Source organism: Enhydra lutris, unplaced genomic scaffold, assembly GCF_002288905.1.
Source record: "Enhydra lutris kenyoni isolate GAN:26980312 unplaced genomic scaffold, ASM228890v2 scaffoldscaffold144, whole genome shotgun sequence".
Lineage (NCBI taxonomy): Eukaryota > Metazoa > Chordata > Mammalia > Carnivora > Mustelidae > Enhydra > Enhydra lutris.
Window position 1 is genome coordinate 168,225 of NW_019154228.1, and position 6,000 is coordinate 174,224.

A 6,000-nucleotide genomic window follows, 5' to 3' on the forward strand; every position below is an offset into this window, starting at 1 on the left:
CAGGTGACTTCAGGGTCCAGAACACAGCGGTTCTGGCCGCACAACCCCCCACCCCCGGCAGGTGGGGAAATGGAGGCACAGGCACAGCTTGGCTCGGGCGGTGCGGCAAGTGCCACAGACAGGCCCAAATAGCCAACACCTCTCTAGAGGCGGGAATCGGGCGGCGACAGGTGCTGGTGGCTTCTGTCCTGCGCATCCTGGCTCACAAACAGCATATTCTCGCTGTGTCTGCGGGGAAAGAGCAGGTCCTGAGCTCTGCGCGGGGACACTGGTCCACGGGGGGTCCACCTCTGGGACCTCATCTAATCTCACCACCCTGGGGATCCTGCCTCCAAATGCCATTCCTCTGGGGGCGGGGTGCCCACCGGAAGACTCCGGGGGGGACACAGACATTCTGTGGACACACGTGGGAGCGTGGGCCACAAGGCCAGACTCCGACCTCGGCCACGCTGTGCCCTCTCTTGCCACCTCCCTGGGAGCAGGCTGTGGGGCTTGGGGGGCTCCTCACCCCAAAGAAGAGTACAATGGTACTGTCCTGGTCCTGTTCTGCACTTTACAAATACACACTCATCTGGATCCTCTTCATGTCATGCAGGGAGGGCATGTGGTTGCGTCTCCCTTGGAGAGGGGCTGTGAGCCGCCGCGGCTGGGCTCGGGGCTCGGGGCCTGGGAGTGGCACCCAGGGGACCATGCTCGGAGCTAATCCCCGAGGCTCTATGTCTGGTGGGTGAATGTGGGGGCGGCCATCGGATGTGCTTGGGCAGTCCTCCCCATCTTGGGGACCGGACCAGCAGCCCCAGCCCGCCATGTGCCTGCAGCTGGGAATCAAGCCCTTGCCGGCTCTGCTGTCCCTCCCTGAGCAGATGAAGGGCGACAGGAACCTGGTGCATCTGCGGGGATGAGAGGAAGGCACGGCACTGGCACCCACTGCCCTCTCTCCACGGGCATCTGCCAGATGCCGTGACCGGTCACCAAATCTTGGGGCTTATAGTAGCAACAGGACTCCTGTCCTGTGTCCGGACGTCTCTGGGCTCGGCAGGACATTCCGCCGTGGCAGCTGTCCAGACTTGCAGTGGCTGAGCCCAGGGGGCAGTGGTGCCAGCTGCCCAGGGGCCTCATATGGCGGCAGGTGGGGGGACCGCATCACTTCTGTGACCTTGTCTCCGAGGTCAGGTGGGCTCACTCCTGCCGAGGTCTTGGGCCGCCCTGAGCCACAGGATGGGGACAGATCCCACCTCTCTAGGTGACTGAGTGTCCGTCCACATTCCACAAAAAGCACAGGAGACTCGAGGTCTTGTGGTGGGCAGCTTGGAAAATCCGGCAGCTCCCACTGCATAAGGGAGACCCCAGGGCCCCGAGCTGCCGTGAACGTGGACTTCCAAACACATTTTTGCTGAGAGCCCAGTTTCAGGTGTCTGGGGTGAGGACGCAGGAGGAGTCAGAGGGGACTTGTCACGGGGTGACCCCCGTACCCACCCCCAGGCTGGGGCAGAGAGCCCCACCCCTCAACCTCCGGGACGCATCTGTCACTCAAAAGCATGAACCCATCTCAGGCCTCTGCCTTTGCTTCTGCAGCTCCCCGGGCTCTCCCTGGTCCTATAGAGGCCCCTGCAGGCCTGTCTTGGTCCGGGAACAAGGCGGGGGGCTCCCACCAGACGGGTCCTGGAGGGTGAGGACCCGTGACCCTGTCCCAGGTGTGGACTTGGTGGGGAGGCCCGGCTGAGCCCAGGGTCTCGGGGTGTGAGAGCCGCGTGCGGGGGGGCAGCCTCGGCTGTGGAAGCCGCAGTTGTGGAAGCCACATCTCCGCACAGTGATCGGGAGCATGTGCCCAAGCTAGCCTCTGCCCGTGTGGATGGGAAGGGTGCTTCTGGGGTTCAGAGCTGGGAAAGCAGGGCGCCTTCTCAGGCAGACGCTTGACTGACCTCATGTGGCCCTACAGCAACGGGCAGGTGAGACGGTGCGGGGGCAGCCCAGGACCCTCTTCCCCAGAGTCACCAGGCCGAGGAGCAGCCCCAGCAAGGAGGCAGGACCCACGGGCACTCTCAGCACACCCCCAAGCAGGAGAGCTGTTCTCCAGGTTCCCTAGCCACAGCTGCAGCCCGTGGGTGACTCATGGCCTCCGCCTCTGGGCATGACAAAGGACCAGGAGAGGGTAGGACAGACCTCCATCCGTGCATCCCACCCCACACTGGAGACGTGTGGCGGCCCAGGCTCCCTCAGCTTTCCTGTCCTACCTGCCCAGGGCAGAGCCAAGGTCCTGTGGCCTCACGCAGAGCTGGCTGCACGCCTTGGGCACACACACCTTCCCACGTCCATCCACTGTACAGGCGCTCACGGAGCACCCACTCCATTCCAGGTGCTGTTCCAGGCAGTCCCCGTGGGCAGCTCCTCCTCCATTCGGACCTGGCCTGCTACCAGGTGGGGCTCTTTGAAATGAGCACCTGTCCGGCGTGCCAAGGGTTGTCCCAGGCCCATGGGGGGAGGGGTGAATCAAGGGGAGCTCTGAGGGGTGCGTCCCCCTTTGCGTCTCCTCAGGAACGTGGGTTGGCATATTTTGTAATGTCCCTCCGATTCCACCCCCAGATGCGTCCCAGAGAGACTCATGTGAGGAAACAGGAGTGAGACATTAATGGTACAAGTCTGGACCCAGCTGTCGGGCCATGGTCAGAGCAAAGCAGGTTCCAGGATGGAGCTGGCGGGGGGTGGGGGGCAGCCTGGGCAGCAGGGGAGGCAGCCGCCCCGCACGCGGCCCGGAACGGAGCTCGTCCACACCACGGTGAATGAGAAAAGCATGTGCGACACCCTTCCCGTGCTATTGTTAAAAGACGGTCAAAACAGGGAAAATCATGACTCACAGAGCTATAAAAACCAAGAGTGTTAAAGATTTTGCTCAAGGAGGGAACCAGGCAGATGTTAGGAAGTTGAGAGAAAAATTGAAAGACACCATTATGGAGGAGAAGTACTGAGACGGATAAGTGAATGGAAGAAAATCTGGGTTTCCCCGTGCGATGGAGGGGAGAGTGCGGGAGCCTGGTGGACAAGGAAGAATTTGCTCGTTTGTCCGTTACGTAGCTTGCGGAGTATTTTCTAAGACAGCTCGCTGGCTCAGGAGGTGGGGGTGGGTACCGGCACGGGTGCGCCGTGAGAACCCCCAGGGCAGCCCCCGGACTCCCTGGAGTGCTCCTCTCCTGGGCGGGCCACGGCAGGCCTCAAGTCTCAGGAGGGTTCTAGCTGTCAGCTAGTTGGGTCTGGGTCTCTCATCCACCAACCTCTCCACGGCGGAGAGGCATTTAATCCATGTAGGATGATGGATCTGCGAGGACACTGATGGGATTGTAACCCAACTTGGCACGCTGGCTGCTGGCCCGGAGGACCTGGCCGAGGGGCACTGTCTCCCTCTCCCTCTGTCTTCCCTGCTGTCTGTCCTCCCTGCCTGTCTCCATTGTTTCAACGTGGATCTGCTTTGATTCCTCTTTCTCTAGGAGCTTTTCGTGGTTACCCTCTGACCTCCACACACACCTTATAGTCACAAAAGTCTATTTTAAACCGAAAACTTATGTTCAGCCACACACGAAACCCGTCTGCTTAAGCTCCCGTCCCACACACATGTTTTACGGTATTTTGGTCACAGTCTGTATCTCTTCCTACTGTGTGTATTTTAACATGTTTATTAGTCATCGTTATTTTTAATACTGCGTGTATAGCTTCTGTACTAGGACTCGAAGGGACTTACCGTGGCCGTTGCCGTCATCCCGTATCGCCTGTCTATAGAGTCACCCGCACGGGTGAGCTTCTCACTTTCTTGGACTATTGTGTTGTGTTGTTCTACACGGTGACGCCAGTTTTATAAAACTCACAAGCAAGCAGACCTGGAAAATACATCTAGTTAGACACCCGGACAAACCCATACAGGTCCATATGCCCTATGTGCCCGCGTTGCTTTGCAAAGCCCCGGGGGGTGGGTGCCCCTGCTGGAGAGGGTGCTCTCTGAAAGGGGCCGGACACAGGGAGCTCTGTGTGACCCCCTTCTATCAAGTTCAAGACCAGCTCGGCTCCTGCTCCGGCAGGAAGTGCAGGGCGGTGGGTGGGTGGGGTGTCCTGACAGCTTCTGGGGTCTGGGAAAGCCCTGTGTCTTGAGCAGAGTGGTGTAAAAATTATCCTTAAGATGAGAGTACTTAACGCGTGTTGGGGTTGCTGGGTTGACAGTCACAACAAAGGAAGGACGGACACAAAACGGAGGCCGCTGCCACCTCCAACTGAGAGGCTGAGACCGCGGGGTGCCCCTCCCCCAGCGGCTTCAAGGTTGTGTGGTGTCCTGCTGTGCTTTCTATGTGCATTGAATCATAAGAACAAGTTAACATATAGGCGTGCACGGTAACACTAGGTATTCTTAAATTTCTCTCGTGCAGTATCTTTCCCTTTTCGTGAAGATTTACAGGCTTTAGAGAAGTGGGACGCACAGCACGTGGGTTCCGTGATTGGCCACATTTTGCCACGTTGTTTCACTTATTTCTGTCTTTGCCAAAGGTGTTTTCAAGTAAAATACAGACATCAGGACCTGTTACCCCTCAGTACTTGGTATATCTCGTGAAGAGTAAGGACGTTTTCCTACCAGAGGACAACCTCATTGTCTCATCTCATGAGATGAAGACGAGTGCCCTGATGTCCCTTGACTCCCACCCACAATCAAATCTGCCCCCTTTGTCCCTCCAAATGTCTTCAGGGTCGATCTGTCCAACCAAGGACCCGCTCTAGGACCGCGGGATAGGTTTGTAAATCTTTTGAATCCATGACGGCCCCCTATTTCCTGCCCACCTCTGCCCAGGTGACAGCTGGGACCCTGGCTCGGGTGGGAGGAGGGAGTGTGGACTGAGTCCCCGAGGCGGCCAGATCCAGCTGCAGGGGAGAATGAGCCCTCAGGAGCGCCCAGGGGAGGAGCTGGGGCCTGCGTGGGCAGGGCCTCGAGGCCACGGGGGAGGCAGGTGAGGTGGGGCGGGCGGCAGGGCAGGGCCGGGAGGTGCTGAGTGAACACTGTCAGGCCGGGACGCAGGGGCTGGAGGGCCGCCCGACTCCGTGAATCACCTGTTGGGTATGCACGTGTGCGGGGCGCTTAGGCTCAGCTCCTGGACCCGCAGACAGCGATGACTCCCCACCTGTCCGTCAGGACGGGCCAGGTGACCGACGGTCACAAGCAGCTCCCCAAGCTCAGCCACTCAAATCCGTGCAGGTTTGTATCTTGGTCCCACTACGTGCTCCCTGCCGGGTAGGGGGCGGGGGCTCACCGGCGCCCCATCCCCCATGAGCATTTGGGAGCCCTTAGAGCTCTGTTCCAGAGGCAGAAAATATTGCTCCCACTGACAACTGGTCAGCTAGAACCGATGACGGGCCTCGAAGCCCCAGAAGGCAGGAGGCCCGTGAGTACCGGGCCCCAGGAGCTGGGACAATGGAGGCACACTCGGAGATCAGGGCCCCCTTGTACCCAGGAGAAAGCAATTTAAAAAGGATAAAAGTAGGTTGCCTAAGGTGTCACACCTGGTTCTTGGGAAGCAGGGAGGGTTGGTCCCAAGGAGGACAGGTGTGGTGGGTGTGGCTGTCCAGGCCTGAGCTCCTGCCCAGGACAACTGCATGAGAGCTTTGCCTTGCTGTGTCAGAAGGCTGGAATCTGGCTCTGGACACTTGGCTTGCTAGCCTGGAGGCCCTGGAGTCCCTGGGGAGGCCGTGCTGTTGGTGATGTAGGCCCTGGACCAGGGCCTCGTGGCCTCTGCCTGAGCCCCGGCTCTGCCCAGCGCCAGGGGGGGTCTTTTCACCTCCCCCAGCCTCCATTTTGTCCCCTGAGTCAGATGTCCTATGCCATCTATGTGCCCCTACAGCCAGACCTGCGAATGGTGGGCCAGGCTCAGGTTCCTGGAGGTTGGTCCCTTCTCCTGGGTTTGGCTAACCGAAGGTCCGTGGCTGGCGGAGCCCCTAGTGCCTACTTCTGCTGGCTCCCAGCTCTGAGTT